Here is a 16,471-nt window from a genome sequence, read left to right as displayed (position 1 = left end):
ACATTTTTAAAAAATCATGACTACAGTATGGTGATTACCAGAGGGAAAGAGTGGGGAGGTTAAAAGAGGGTAAAAGAGGGGTAAAAATGGTGAAGGAAGGAGACTTTACTTGCGGTGGTGAACACACAATGCAATATAGAGATGATGTATTATATAATTGTGCACTTGAAACCTATATACATTTATTAACCAATGTCACCCCAATAAGTTCTAACAAAATAGATCCAGAGACATAGAACCATGGAACATACTGATGAATTTCAGAGGGAAGGTGGGGGAGGGGCAAAGATTAACTGGGGAACTTATGTGTATATATGCACAGCCCATGGACACAGACAATACTGTGGTGAAGGCTTGGGAGAGGCAGGTGTTGGGAAGAGGAGGTCAATGGGGTGAAAACACACACACAAAGGAGACATCTGTAATGCTTTCAATAATAAAGTTACATAAAAAAAACCTAATAAATAAATAATAAAAAAGAGAAAAAATAAGTTGAATTTCACAATTCCATTTTTTAGACCTTCCATAATGGTGTGTTGAAGTGGTGTATTTACATCTACAAATTAATAAATAAATACGTGCAAGATGAAGCACATCAAGACTGGTAGGAGGGGCAGACACATGGGGTAGAATTGCAGAACCAGCTGGTCCCACATCCACATGTGGCAGTTTAAAATCAGAGGGATATCTTGGCTATGGAGGTTTCCCTGAGTAACAAGGGCTCCCTGCCCCATACCAGGCCCCAGTCCAGGGTTCCAGTGTTGGGAAGAGAAGGCCCCACAACTTCTAGATGTAAAAACCAGTGAGGATTGTGGCTGAGGAACACAGAGGCTGCTGGAGTCCCAGGCCATTCCTAAAGGACTTACTCGAATTCACTCCCTCTGAGCTCCAGCAATAGACAAACTTGAAAGGACCTTGGCACATTCAGGGAGGAACTACTTTGTCTGGAATCAGGGCAAGAGCTAAAGGGGTAGGCTTCTCCCAGACAGAAGTTCTGGCAAATGCTAGTGTTCCTTTGTTGAACCCTCCCTGCCACTGAGCTGACAGGCTGCATCATATCTGAATCTCCATCAACCTTGTGATTCCCTGAGACCCTGCTAGCAGGCTTATCACATCATTTCCAGTGGCTTTTCCCATACAACTGGCCTCTATTGCCTCATGCTTTGGAATTTTCTAAAATATCTCAAACAGCTATCAGCTGGCCTCAGCCTGTCTCATACCTCTCAATAAGCGGCCCCAGGCCTGGAACTAGTAGCAACTTGGCCTCTCCTGGGCACCTCTGAGCTCAACACAAGTAGCAACCATCTACAGATAGCTTTGTAGCTCATGCTGGGTGTCCCTGAGCAGGGCACAGGGAGAGGCTCACTTTGAACATCCTGGAAGGCTCCACATCCAGTGGTCAGCTTTGACCATGCTGAATTACACCCCACCACCTCCACAAGTGCCACACTCAAGGGTTGGACTCAGTGAGCACCAGAGCTCCACGAAAAGAAGTCCTGTTCCACAGGGTGAGCTCCTGCACAACAGCAATACTTCAGTTGTAGTCACAGCCAATCCTTACAACCAACTGGCCTGGGAGGTTGCGGGGGTGGGGGTGTCTATTCTACCCAGTAGAATAAATCAAGACTCAACTACAATAGGACCGTGCATACAGCTTACACAGAGGTGCAACTGGAGTGCCCAGCTCAGGTAACTGGGGAAGATGAGACACTGGGCCCTTCATGATACCTACTACCCTGTTTCCCCGAAAATAAGACAGTGTCTTATATTAATTTTTGCTCCCAACGATGCGCTAGGTCTTATTTTCAGGGGATGTCTTATTTTTCCATGAAGAAGAATACGGTACACATTTATTGTTAAATGAAAACAAAGGAAATTTATTACCTTTATATGGTACGGTAGTACAGTAGTTGTCAACACAAAGCAGACAAACTGTGAATCCTACAGTTTCAAGAATTTACTCATTTATTCAATGACAATCATGTCATCATCTTCTGGAACATCATCATAACAATCCAATTCCTGAATTTCCTGGTGAATTTCTTGTGACTTCATTTCTTTCAGAATCAGTGGACCAAATCTCTCATGTTTAGCCTAGGGGAGGCCTTATTTTCGGGGGGATGCCTTATATTTCACTCAGAAGGAAACCTGTAAGTAGGTCTTATTTTCGGAGGATGTCTTATTTTCAGGGAAATAAGGTGACTCTACCAAATCTGGGAGACATAACAGATCTATCTAATACATAGAAACAAACACAGGAAAGCAGCCAAAATGGGGAGACAAAGAAACATGCCACAAATGAAAAAACAAAAAAAAAACCAAAATCTCCAGAAAAAGAACTAAATAAAATGGAAGTAAGAAAACTACTGGATACAGAGTGTTAAAACCATAGTTACAAGGATGATTATGGAACTGAATGAGAACTTCAAGGAACTTAGTAAGAATTTCAAGAAAATTAGCAAGAATATCAATGACATAAATAGGATCAGTCAGAAACGGATCATATATTGATATTATCTGAAATAAAGAATAATTTACAGAGTCCCAGCTGGTGTTGGTTAGTTGCTGAGTGTTGATCCATGAACCAGGAGGTCATGGTTCAATTCCTGGTCAGGGCACATGCACAAATTGCAGGCTCGGTCTCCAGTGGGGGTATGCAGGAGGCAGCTGATCAATTATTGTCTCTCATCATTGATGTTTCTATCCCTCTCTTCACCTCCCTACCTCTCTTCAAAATAAATAAAAACTTAAAAAAAAAAGAAAAGAAAATATTTATAGGGGATCAACAGTAGAGTAAAGGATGCTGAATTTGAAAGAATCAAGAATTTGGAATATAAAGAAGCAAAAAATACCCAATCAGAACACACACACACACACACACACACACACACACACACACAAAAGAATCCAAAAATATGAAGATAGTGTAAGGTGCTTCTGGGTTGACTTTTGCATCTTGGGAGTTCTGGGAGAAGAGAGGCATTAAAACCTCTTTGAAAAAATAATGACAGAAAACTCCCCTTATCTAGTTTAAAAAAAAAAAAAATAGACATACAAGTCCAGGAAGCACAGTAAGTCCCAAATAAGAGGAACTTAAAGAGGCCCTCACCAAGATACATCATACTTAAAGTGCAAAGGGTTAAAGACAAAGAGAGAATCTTAAAAACAGCAAGAGAAGCCGAGACCGGTTTGGCTCAATGGATAGAGCATCGGCTTGAGGACTGAAGGGTCCCGGGTTCGATTCTGGTCAAGGGCATGTATTATACCTTGGTTGCAGGCATATCCCCAGTAGGGGTGTGCAAGAGGCAGCTGGTCAATGTTTCTCTCTCATCGATATTTCTAGCTCTCTATCTCTTTCCCTTCCTCTCTGTTAAAAAAACAAAAAAATCAATAAAATATATATATTAAAAAAAAAAAAAAAAGATTACTCTACCCTCAAAGCTATCATTCAGAATTGAAGGTCAGAAAAGGAAAAAGTAAGAAGTTCATCACCACCAAACCAGTAATACATGAAATGTTAAAGGGTCTTTTTTAAGAAGAAGAACTAATCCTAGCTGGTTTGGCTTAGTGGATAGAGTATTGATCTGTGAACTGAAGGGATCCTGGGTTCAATTCTGGCCAAGGGCACTTGCCCAGGTTGTGGGCTTAATCCCCAGTGGGGGATGTGCAATCTCTCTCTCTCTTCCTCCCTCTTCCTTCCTCTCTAAAATCAATTAATACATATATGTGTATACGTATACACACACACACACACACACACACACACACACAAATATATAATACATTTTAAAAAAGAAATAAAATATAAAAATATGAACAATAAAATGGCAATAAATGTCTATCAACAGTTGAACCTAAAAATCAGAATAAATGAACAAGGAATCTAATGAATAGAATAAACTGATAAATAAAATAGAACCAGAGGCATGGAAATATGAAACAGATTGACAAATTTCAGAGGGAAGGGAAGAGGGGGAACAGAAAGAGATTAATTAAAGATTTTATATGCATATTAGAGGCCCAATGCACAAAATTCATGGCAGGGAGCAGGGGGTCCCTCAGCCCAGTCTGCGCCCTCTCAGAATCCAGGACCCCTCACTCCTAACTTCCCACCTGCTTGCTCCTTACAGCTTGACTCACCACTACTTAACACTGCTGTGGAAGCAAGAGAGGCTCCAACCACTGCCCCTGCATTCACCAGCCGTGAGTCCAGCTTCTGGCTGAGCAGCACTCCAGCTCTAGGAGCCCACTGATCACCAGAGGGCAGCTCCTGCATTGAGTGTCTGCCCCCTGTGGTCAGTGTGCATCATAGCGACTTGTCATTCTGCTATAACGGTCACTGGACTTATTATATAGACTAGAGCCCTGTGCACAAAATTCATGCATAGAGATGTGTGTCCCTCAGCGCAACCTGCAACTTCTCCAATCTGGGACCCCTTGAGGGATGTCTGACTTGGCACTCAGACATCTCTGTTACAATCCAGGACTGCTGGCTCCCAACTGCTCACCTGCCTGCCTTCCTGATTGCCCCTAACTGCTTCTGCCTGCCAGACTTATCACCCTGTAACCACTCCCCTGCCAGTCTGATTGATGCCCAACTGCTCCCCTGCCAACCTGGTCATTCCTAACTGCCCTCCCCCTGCAGGCCTGGTCACCCCAACTGCCCTCCCCTGCAGGGCTGTCTTCTCCAACTGCCCTCCCCTGCAGGCCTAGTCCACTCAAACTGCCCTCCCCTGCCAATCCAGTCACCCCTAACTTCCCTCCCCTGCCAGCCTCATTACCCCTAACTGCTCTCCCCTGCTGGTGTGGTCCCCCCCCCCCCCGCCAACAACTGCCCTCCCCTGCTGGCCTGATCACCCTCAACTGCCCTCCCCTGCTGGCCATCTTGTGGCAGCAATCTTGTTCCACGTGGGAGCAGTCATCTTTGACCACACCGGGGCAGTCATCTTCTGTGTTGGAGCGACAGTCAATTTGCATATTACTCTTTTATTAGATAGGATATGCATTACCTGTGGACACAGACAATAGGGCGGAGAAAGGGCTAGGGTGGGGGAGGAATCAGTGGAGGGGAGCATTGGGGGCGGAAATGGAGGCATCTGTAATACTGTTATGGGGCAACCAACCAGAGATGACCACCAGAGACAGATCAAAATGTATGAGCCTTTAATAAACTGGCCAGTGACTACAATAGCAGCACTCTACCGAGGTAAAGGCCGAACTGCAGTGCAGACCTCAGGTCTTACAGCAAATTTATACTCAAAAACCACAAGAGGAAGTTAGGACATTTACAATGACAACCCAAAGGTGACAAAAGTTATTTCAGCCGTTTCCAAGGAACTCAGGGCACAAGTGCAAGGCCTGCGCACGCTTGGCCGGAGCTTGAACCGCCACCTCCTCCAAACTCCAACCCACCCATTGTTCAGTGACCTCCTCTACCGCCCTCTGTCCTAAGGCATCCTGCCTCCAGGCAGCAGAGGAGCTGTGCAATGTTTGCAGCCCAGAACAATACTATCAAAACTAAAGGTTTTTAAAAATAATACTTAACAATCCATGGGTAATGTAGCCATAATTATGCTATTTAGTCAAATGCCTGGTGTGAATAGTTTCCTTTCTCAAATATGAAGGATTTCTTCTTGACATGACATTCTATATATTAATTTAGAATCACTAATAAAAATGATTATAAATTACTTTGTAATAATAAAACTGCTAAGCATGAAAATAAAAATTAAAAAAATCATGGCTAACATTGCATTTTATATCCACTAGTTACTTTCCAATATACATATATAAATACACATGCATCTTTTTCCACCAAAAAAATTAAAAATGTGATCATACTATGCAACATTGTCTTGCTTAAATCAATATTTGATGTTACTGTCAAAGTGGATTCCCAAAATTGTCCCAAACCTGTCAGACAATGCCAGCTCCATCGGCCTGGACAAACTAAAGCATTAAGACACACAGGAGAAGAACCTGGGACCATCAGCTCCTCCGCCTCAGCTCCTGTGTGGCTAAGGGGTGAACTTGGGCTATTTCTGACTCTTGCTCCCACATCCATACCAGACCTCCCTGGGTCCCAGCACTCCCAAACTCTCTGCTCTCCTTCCTGCTGCTCTGCATTCTTCCGGCTCCTCTGAGGACATAGGTGTTAGGTTTCCTGGGAATATGGAGTCAGGAGGACTTCCCCAGAACTGAGTGTGCAGCTTTGCACATAAAAGGGTCCGTTCCAAGCCCTTCATAGGGAGTTGAGTTCTCCCTCCTCCTTCATCATCTCTGCCGTGCGGGCAACTCTTCAAGTTCTAGCTGTCATGAGATCCAATAAAGCCATCAAATCGACAAAATATTCTCACAAGGTCTTCCATCATATAAAGACAGTAGTGCCCAAGCCCAGCACTGACAAATAATTGGAATTTTTGCTATATGTTTTTCTCCTCTAAGGCATCCCACAGGCTTGGAGCTAAGAGGATCACTCAAGAGTAGGCTCCCCCTTCAGGACGGCTTCACCACACACAACGTGCCCTGGACACAAAACGATCCTTCCCCGCTGAGGCAGAGACGATGCTGTGTCTTCACCAAACTTTTTTTCCCCTCCTGGTCTGTGATGGGGTTAATTTTAAGTGTCAACTTGACTGGGCCATGGGGATGCCCAGGCATATGGTCAAATATCATTCCGGGTGTGTCTGTGAGGGCACTTCTGTGTGAGGTTAACATTTGGATCAATAGAGTTAATAAAGCAGGTTACCCTTGCCAATGGCGATGGGCCTCAGCCAGTCAGTAATGGGCCGGTGTAGAATAAGAAGGCTCACCTGCCTGTAAGTATGGGCGACTCCTCCTGCCTGACTGCCTTCAAGCTGGGGCATTTGTGGGAGCTTTTCCTGCCTCTGGACTTGGCCTGGAAATACACCAGGGGGCTCTCCTGGGTCCCCAGCTTTCCCACTCGGATCTTAGGACTTGTGAGCCTCCATCATTGCATGAGCCAAGTCCTTACGATAAGTGTGTGTGTGTGTGTGTGTGTGTGTGTGTGAGAGAGAGAGAGAGAGAGAGAGAGAGAGAGAGAGAGAGAGAGAGAGAGAGAGATTGGTCTGTTTGGAGAACCTTGACTAATACTTAGGCCAATAGAAAACCTCCTTTTCCTAGTCTCCTTTCATCTAGCTGGAGACATGTGCCTGGTGCTAGCCATTGGAAGGTGAGTGCAATTGCGGGGACAGAAAGTGAGGGCCTCAGAAGTGGAGCCACAGATTGCAAAAAGCCTGGGTCCAAGCCACCGCTTAGAAGGCAGCTGCTGGTCTGCATTGCACACGCATGATAAGAATGTTTGGGGTTTACATATCACAAGATAGCCTGGGCTTCCTAAGCTACCCACTCTCTCCCTCGAGCTAACCTGCAATTCCACCCCCAACTCACTTCTTATCAGTTTGAGTCACTCAATCAGACCATCTAGGATTTCTTTCTGTACACAGTGTCCTTCCCTTTTCCCTCTCTTTTTCCTGGCAGAAGAGGAGGTTTTCTTGGGACACACACACACACACACACACACACACACACACACACGTGTAATGGAAGAGGAATCCTGAGGAGGCAGTAAGAGCAAGGAGATGTCCCTGTGTATCTCAAATCAGCATGTTCCTCGGATGCTGAGAAATGGGCACGCCTTGCCAGGCATCATATTTCTATTGGTTCTAGAAATACCTGGATCACTAGGAGGCCTGGGCCATAAGCAACAGTTGTCCCTTGCCTCTCCAATCCCCCCAAGGAGTGCTAGATACATGATTTGGGGGGCTCAGTGCAAATTGAAAATGTGGGACCCCTTGTTCAAAAAGCAGGGAAAAGTGCCATGAAAGGTGCTCACACAAAGCTTTTCCCTTTCTTCCCCAGCCTCTCTCTACTTGGGATGGTTTATGTGTGTTTTTAATTTGCTGTTTCATGTTTTAAGTAAAAAAATTTTTTTTTGAAAATTCTAAATCATTATGAATGTTACTTTTTAAGTTGTGCCATGTCAGTTTTGAAAGAAATGCAAGAACATTTAATTTGTGTGTGGAGCCCTAACCGGCTTGGCTCAGTGGATAGAGCATTGGCCTGCAGACTAATTTGTGTGTGGAATCATTGGAAGTGCTCAATTCATATTTTGTTTGTAAAGGCATATGTCAGAAGACCAGCACAGTGGAAATACTGTAAAACACTAACAACTGTTTTCATTTTGATTCTTGATGCACACACATTCCACCAACAACTCCATGGAAGACGGTGGCTTCCATAACACACTTCCTTTGTACTCACTCTGAGTCTCCGTGAACTTCCATACATCATGAGTCCACTGGGCTCTGTGCGTACGGGGTACCATGGAGGCTACATATGAAAGGAGCAACAGGGAACAGTGACTGACATACACACAGCACACATCTCCTCTGCTCATGTGTATCACCATGGTCTCAATGGAGTTCACAAATGGAGCCTCCATAACTGCATGAGCTAATTCCTTACGATAGGTGTGTGTGTGTGTGTGTGTGTGTGTGTGTGAGAGAGAGAGAGAGAGAGAGAGAGAGAGAGAGAGAGAGAGAGAGATTGGTCTGTTTGGAGAATCCTGACTAATACATAGGCCAATACACACACACACACACACACACACACACACACACACACACACGTGGAAAGATGAAATTGTTAAGAATGTCAAGATCTTGACTGTAGAGGACCAAACCAAATGCCACACCCTTCTGAGCACAGAAACGTATGAAGAGCGGTTACAGTGTTGGGACAGGTTCAAGCCTCGGACTAATAAGAGGGCACAGTCCTCTCATGGCCAAGTGCAAGTCCCAGCTTGGAGGGCAGAGCCCTCCCAGCACAATGATAGCCAACAGCTGTAGTTGTAAGCTTGATCCTATGGCCTGAACATGTGGTCCCACGTGCCTGAGTGACATGGGCTTGATAGAGTTCAGCTGCAGGTAATTGAGTGGGATCGAAACCCACAAGAATATTGTAAACATCTTGACCATGCCCTCACTTTCCCTCGTGGCATCTGCTGTAAAATAAGGACATGGCTTATAGTTCATGGTGCTGTCACTAGCTCTCCATCAGAGAGGGCAGTGTCCCACCGAGAGCCAGCCTTCATTCTCTTGTCTGTCTTTTCTCAATTCTTCACCGCCCCCACTCAGGTTCACCTTTGGCCAAGATGGCGCAGCACAGGAACGGCTTGACTGTACAGGTCACATACCCATGAATCCAGGGATGCCTTAAGGACATCTGATACTCTAAGCTTGTCTGGGAATTCTATTGTAGTACAGGAACCAAGCCTGATTCTCATGTGTTCCCAGACCCCACATTGGTTTTTCTATACATCAAAGCTTAATGGGGTGATTCAGTGAACTCGAGCCATTTGTCTTTGTGCAGAGAAGATAGTCCAGTCTTGGCCCAAAGTTCTCTGAAGTCTGAGGACACGTTTTCCCTGTAGTTGCTCAGCGAGCACTGCCCTCTGCTGGCTCCACTGGAGCATGTTTAAGTAAAACGGAATGCCTTGGATTATTTCAGTGCTTCTTGAACTTTCCATTGAACCGCAGAAAATCACCTGGTGGTCTTGTTAAAATGCAGACTTTAAGTCAGTAAGTCCTGGGAGAGAATTGAGATTCTGCATTTCTAATGAATTACCAGGAGACGCCAGATACTGCTGCCCACACACCACTGCTTTTTGTTTTTAAGATTTTTATTGATTTTAGGGAGGAAGGGAGAGAGGAAGAGAGATAGAAACATCAATGATGAGAGAGACTCATTGATTGACTGTCTCCTGCACCCCCGTACTGGGGACTGAACCCACAATGCAGTCATGTGCCCTGACTGGGAATCAAATGGCGGTTGACCCATGAACAAGGAGGTCACAGTTCAATTCCCGGTCAGGGCACATGCTCCAGTTGTGGGTTCTATCCCCATTAGGGGGCTTGCAGGAAGCAGCTAATTGATGATTGTCTCGTCATTGATGTTTCTCTCTCTCCCCCTTTCCCTTCCTCTTTGAAATCAATAAAGATTTTTTTTGGTCCATGGGACGAGGCTCAATCCACAAAGCCACCCTGGCCCACATGCCACTGTTTGAACAGCACAGCATAAGATGCCTCCAGGCTTTCTGCTGTTCTGACCATTAGCTTTGTGTTTCTAGGCCTGTCCATGGGACTTGGTTCTCTCCTCCACTTACTACCCTGCTCGGCTCCTGGGTCCCACAACCCTTCCCTTCTCAAGTTGAAATTCCTGGTGGTCCTTCCTAGGTTCCCATGCTCTCTAGCATTGGCTACACTGCCAGGGACCAGCTTGTCCCAACAGCAGCATTAGGTGACACATGGAAGTTTGCAAGGCCAGGAGCTCCTGGGAACTCAGAGAATGCAGCCTTCATAGATGGCTCTGCCCAAAGAAACGGCTTGATTGGGCCCGGGTGGTGGGACCGACTAGGGGCACACCTACATGAGACCTGTGCCTTCAAATCAGTGAGTTCCTTTATTGCCCACCCATACTTACCACATGCCTGGCCATGCCGGGGGCTGAGACTCTCTGTTGGGAACTGCTTAATAAGACCCCATGTTGACTGAACCCATCGTTGTGCCTGACTCTGTGCCACAAGGGATGGGTCTGGGTATTGGGAGAGAAAGTCTTTCCAAAGTTCTTCATTGAAGGTTTTAATTTTAAGTGGCTTCCTTGACCATGTTTATGCTACCCAACTCTTGCGGAGACCAAAACTGTCTTAAAGAGGTTGCATCTTGCCCTAACCAGTTTGGTTCAGTGGATAGAGCATCAGCCTGCAGACTGAAGGGTCCCAGGTTGAATTCTGGTCAAGGGCACATGCCTGGATTGCAGGCTCAGTTTCCAGTAGGGGGCGTGCAGGAGGCAAACGATCAATGATTCTCTCTCATCATTGATATTTCCCTCTTCCTTTCCTCTCTGAAATCAATAAAAATATATATTTTTAAAAAGGTTCCATCTGTTATTCTAACTTCTTGTCCAGGAATAATAGGATCCACCACCTGCGGTGCCTTTGGGCTAGTGTGTTTGTTAAAGTGGCAACTCCTGTTCAGCCTTGTGGCGCCATGTTTGAGCAGTTGACCCATGAACAAGGAGGTCACAGTTTGATTCCAGTCAGGGCACATGCCCTAGTTATGGGCTCCATACCCAGTAGAGGGCATGCAGGAGGCAGCTAATCAACGATTGTCTTATCATTGATGTTTCTCTCTTCTCCCTCTACCCCCATCCATTCCCCTCTAAAATCAATACAAATATAAGTGGCAGTCCCTGCACCACACTTCTCCCTACTTCCTCCTCTCTTCTCAGAATCACCTCAGGAGACAGCGGATTCATCCCAGAGCCACCTGTACAGCTGCAAAGCTGGAAGCACAGGCCCTCATTCTCTTTCATCAGCTGCTCTGCCCATCTCCCCGTGCTCCAGCTGGGCAAGCTGTAGCCCAGTTCCTTCGCCCAGCTCCCCTCCTTTGACGGCAGCCTCTTAGTCTTTCCCCCTTTCTCCCCTGTGTCATATTTTCTCTTTCCAAATTTTTGTCCCCCTTATCATCTTCCTGTCTCTTATGTTTTCTTTCCTCTGTTCCACCTCATCCTGCTGGTATTTCCCTCAAAAGTCCTGCTTTGTACCAAATTCTCATTGTGCTCTGTTCTGCCCCTAATGTTCCATCTGCCCAGGAGGGTCTCCCAGCCCGTGAGAACTAGTGCCATGGCTGGTTTGTTTCCTTCCTGAGTGAAATAGGCAGCCTCTGCTTCCCAGCCCAGCGACCCTGTGTCCGGGAGCCCAGCTTGGGCAAAGGCTCTCTATGGAGCAGACAGCACAACAAACATAATGGTCCATTCTCTCAATACCAGTAGATATCTGTAATGTGATTCCTGATGGACTTTTCCAAATGGCCCGAACTTAGAGCTAAGACAAGGAGACTTCACGCTCCCCAAAGAGTCAGGATCAGCATCACCTCTAAGCTAAAGGGGGGGGGGGGTTTGATCGGATTGATTTTGCTCCCCCAGCAATCATCGCAGCACTCTTCACCCCCACTCTGTGTAAATAGAAGCATGGGGAGAGAGGAAGAAAACCTCAGGATCAACATGGTTGGATCTGGGAGAGACCTGTGGCTTTTCCCTCTCTTCTGCACGAATGAGGTCACCTTGCCTTAATGCCAACTGAGAGGGGCTCTAAAAGCACTACACGAGGGAGTCAGAAATATAAAAAAGTGAGGTCGCTCTCCTTGGTTAGGCAGTGGGTTTGTTGATCTTCCCAAAGACAGAAACATGGGATGTGAGTGAGATGGGGAGCAGTCTGTGCGCTCACTGCTTGGCCTGGCGAGGGTGTAGGTTTTCCACAGAGGACACTGCAGACGGTAGCCAGGCCTCAATTGCCTTGCCATCTGGCTACCAGGTAGGCAGATGCCAGCAGAGGGGCTGGATGGCACACCCTCGGTGGGAGCTGCGAGGGAGGAGGGCCAGGAGAGGCCACGCCAGAGAACACCTTCCACATCAGCACTCTTCAGTGGAGCACTTCCACTCCCACCAACCCGTGGCCCCCCCACACTCACACCTGTGCTCCACAAATGAGCCAACAGACATCCAGATGTCGGTCAAAGCAGGCATCCACAGTGGATCAGTTTTAGTCAGAGAAACAGAGAAAAACCAGCAGCAGTCAGGCACCTGAGAAACAGTTTGGCCTCCCTGCCATGCCCTCACCACTAGAGAAGCTGAAACTAGATGAGGCAAACTAGAGGGTAGAAGTGTTAGACCATATCTCCCTTCCTAGTATAAGTTTTTGGACCATGAGACGGGCCTTCGCTAGAGTGACAGGAAGAGGTTGAAGGGGAGTTTTACACTGAACTACACTGTTAAGTTACTAGAAGTGATAGAAACAGAACTGAGGGATTTTCCTAAAGCATCCTGAAGTGATGGCAGGCAGATCTGACATAGTCCTGATGTGAATGGGGGGAAGGAGGGAATGTTAGCTCCCAACCAACCAAGTTAAGACTATTCAAAAATTGTTTGTATGCATTTATTAAGCAACACCATTCTGGATTTAGCACCAAGAAAGACACACACAGTTCTTGCCTTCATGAAGTTTATATTCTAGGCTGGAGGGCCACCCCAATGAAAATTAGTCATTTAATTTCATTCATGACAATGCTACAGGTGTCACCAAATATGACAACTGCTAGATAAAAGAGCCAGTGAGGGCGGAGCAAATGTAAACTAGGAAGATCAGATCTAGTTTTGAGGATCAGAAAGAACTTCCCTTTGGAATCAGAGTCTGAAAAATGGAATGTCAGGAGTGTGTGTGGAGAAGCCTTCAAGAAAGAGGAAAGGGTCTGGCCAGTGTTGCTCAATGGTTGGAGTGTCAACCTATGCACTGAAGGGTCACAGGTTCGATTCACCATCAAGGGTCCACATGCAGGTTGCAGATTCTATCTCTAGCCTCTGTCAGGGCACATGTGGGAGGCAACCAATGGATGTGTCTCTCTCACATCAATGTTTCTCTCTCTCTCCCCCTCCCTCCCTCTCTTCCATTCTCTTTTTTTAAATCAATGGAAAATAAAAAGAAAGAAAGAGGAAAGACCCTGCCCAGGTGACTAAGTTGTTTGGAGCAGCACCTCTTACACCAAAAACATTGTGGATTTGATTCAATCAGGGAAATACCCAGGTTGTGGGTTTGATTCCCTGAGTGCATACAGGAGGCAACCAGTTGATGTTTCCCTCTCACATTGATGTTTCTCTTTCTCTCCTTGCCTCTTTCTCTCTAAAAAAAATAAAAAATCAATGAGAAGCATATCCACAGGAAATGATTGGAAGGAAGGGAGGGAAGGAGGGAAGGAGGGAGGGAGGGAAGGAGGGAAGGAGGGAGGGAGGGAGGGAAAGAGGGAGGGAGGGAGGGAGGACAAAGGAGGATGAGGCGAGGTGCTCTAGGAGAAACAACCACCACCTGGTTGCTGGAGAGGTGTGAGTAGAAAAGTACCTAAGGAAAGCTATTGCTGCATTTCTAGATGGCAAATAGAGAGCCATCTTGGGTGGCGGTGCTTGAATAATAAGCCACTTCTCAAATAATAATTCTTAGCATGATAGCTCTGGGGCTTTAATTGCATAAGAGTCAGGATCAGATCAATGAGAGAAATCTGTTTTTCCTAATGCAACTGAGGTCTGTGTGTTTCTTAGGAAAACCAGTGAGGAATTCAGCTGTAAGAGGGAAATTCAATGACAATGAAGTGGACCCATTTTCTCTCTCACCCTTTAGACTAGAGTTTAGCTTTCCTGGCTCCAAAATCAAGGAGAATGTCACTCAGCATCAGGCCAGAGCCAGGACATTTGTATTTCAGAAACACGAGAAAGGATTGAAAGAGTAGAAACTACCCCCCCCCCCCCCCACACACACACACCGTAGCATTTGGTTGTGGCAAGATCCCTAAACAAACAAACAAAATGTGACGGAGAATTTCACTGAAGAATTTGGGAGTAACTTGAAGAATCAGGAGAGAAACTGAACATTGGCACCAAGGTAATGAGATTTAATAGGCAAATTGTTAGGGAGATCAAGATGAATCATTTCCAATTTTTCTTCAGAACCATGTCACCCTGCCTCATATGCAAATTCCTCTGGCCACTGTTATTCCTAAAGTTCCCTGGGCTTTTGAGACCTACTGGACAATTCAATAAAGAATTTTCTGTAGATTCATGGCAGAGTTGGCTGTTCTTTTTCTGAGAAAATCTGCGAAAAACTAGAAAGGCAGAAGTTACTCTGAAACGGGGCAGTAACCCCTCTCTGACCCCTTGTGTGGGCTCTGGAGACTCCGGTGAGGCTGGAGAAGATCCAGCCCAAAGAAAGCCAGAGATAGTTAGTGGTAGCATTGGAAAGATCTCTACGTCAGCACTACTGAGACACTGACCTAATTCTCACCTCCCACTCCTCCTGCCTCGCACCATCACCAAAGACACAAAACTGAATTTAGGAAACACTACTTAGGAAAAGGAAAAGCTTGCCATTCCTGAGATTCAGACTGAGAGATCAGTGTGTCTGAAAGAGCTAGAGAAAGCATGGCAAGAGATGAGACCAATGGCGTCTGGGGGCCATGGAAGGCGGGATCCTATGTAAGAATTTTGTCCTGAGGACACTGGTCAGCCATTGGTGGACTTCCCGAAAGAGAGGAACATGGCTAGGTTTGTGCTGTGAAAGATTGCTCTCACTGACATATCAACAGTTCCAAGGAAGTTCCAGATATTTGTAAAAGTGGTTCTATGTGGACTTACTGCAGGATGAGGAGGGGAATTTGCAAATTGTAAAATTTGAAGTATTTCCTTGGGGGGGGGGGGGAAAGCCAGTTATTAAGTTAGCATTATTTTATGAATATTTTTTATAAATTTTTTTTCTAGATATGGGATAACTAAGGTAATTCAATGCTGAGAATTTATATGTAGAACCATGGACCTCAAAAACGATGGTAAATGTATATACTTATATAATTTTATTATGTGTTTATATATGATAATAAGATCAATATAAATATATTTATATACTGAAAAATATATATTTTTATACAGAGGAGAGAAAATAGGTTCAAAGTGTGACTAAAATGGAAAAAAAGCTAGAGGAGAATTTGAAACAAATTCTCAGAGTCATCTTTGTCATTATCTTTCTTTTGGAATATTTCTTATGGAATGTCCTAAAAACTGCATGTTGAACTACAAAGTAAATATGCCTCTATAATTAGAACTCAGATCAAGAAACTTATTATTAACTTTCAATATATTTTAAAAATCTAAATATGTATTAATTAGGCCAATTAAAGGGGGGAAGTGTACAATCACTTCAATAAATGAATAAAAGATGTAAAAAATTTGACAATTATTTTAATCAACCTAGAAGATGAGAATTTACTTAACCTGCAAAGAGAATTTCACATTCTCTCCCCTGCCGCCTCTCTCTCTCATACACACACACGCGCACACACACACACACACACACACAGTAGATGGTAGCAAAATGGCAGAGTAAGAATCTCCAAAAGTTCCCTCATTCATAAAAGCCATGAGAAAACTATTAAAACAAATAGTCAGAACAAACTTTTTTGGAGTTCTAGAAATTAATTAAAATAACTAAACGTTTATAACAATTCAAGGAGTGTATATTCAAGAAAAATGTCTAAAGCCAAGTAAGAATAGTTACCTCTGTGGCATTTTATCTTGTCTTACTCTTCATCCTCTCTCTTGCCTAATAACCAACACCCCACAATCATGGTGAAAACCAATAGGCTTGTAGCCACTGTAGGAGCAGAAAGGGGTTGGAGTGCTTTCAAAGCCTCATCCCCAGAGAGCTATTACTATTTGATTTATCTGGTTGTTCCTTGAAGAACCCCACTTGCCAGGCTGGCTTTACTGGATCTGACTGGAAATCACACAGTATGAAAGCCTTTTCCCTCAGGGTGCTTGTAAAAAACAATTAGATGCACTTCTGAGATGGTGG

Source organism: Pipistrellus kuhlii, unplaced genomic scaffold, assembly GCF_014108245.1.
Source record: "Pipistrellus kuhlii isolate mPipKuh1 unplaced genomic scaffold, mPipKuh1.p scaffold_m20_p_18, whole genome shotgun sequence".
NCBI lineage: Eukaryota > Metazoa > Chordata > Mammalia > Chiroptera > Vespertilionidae > Pipistrellus > Pipistrellus kuhlii.
Note: the sequence above shows the minus strand (reverse complement) of the source record.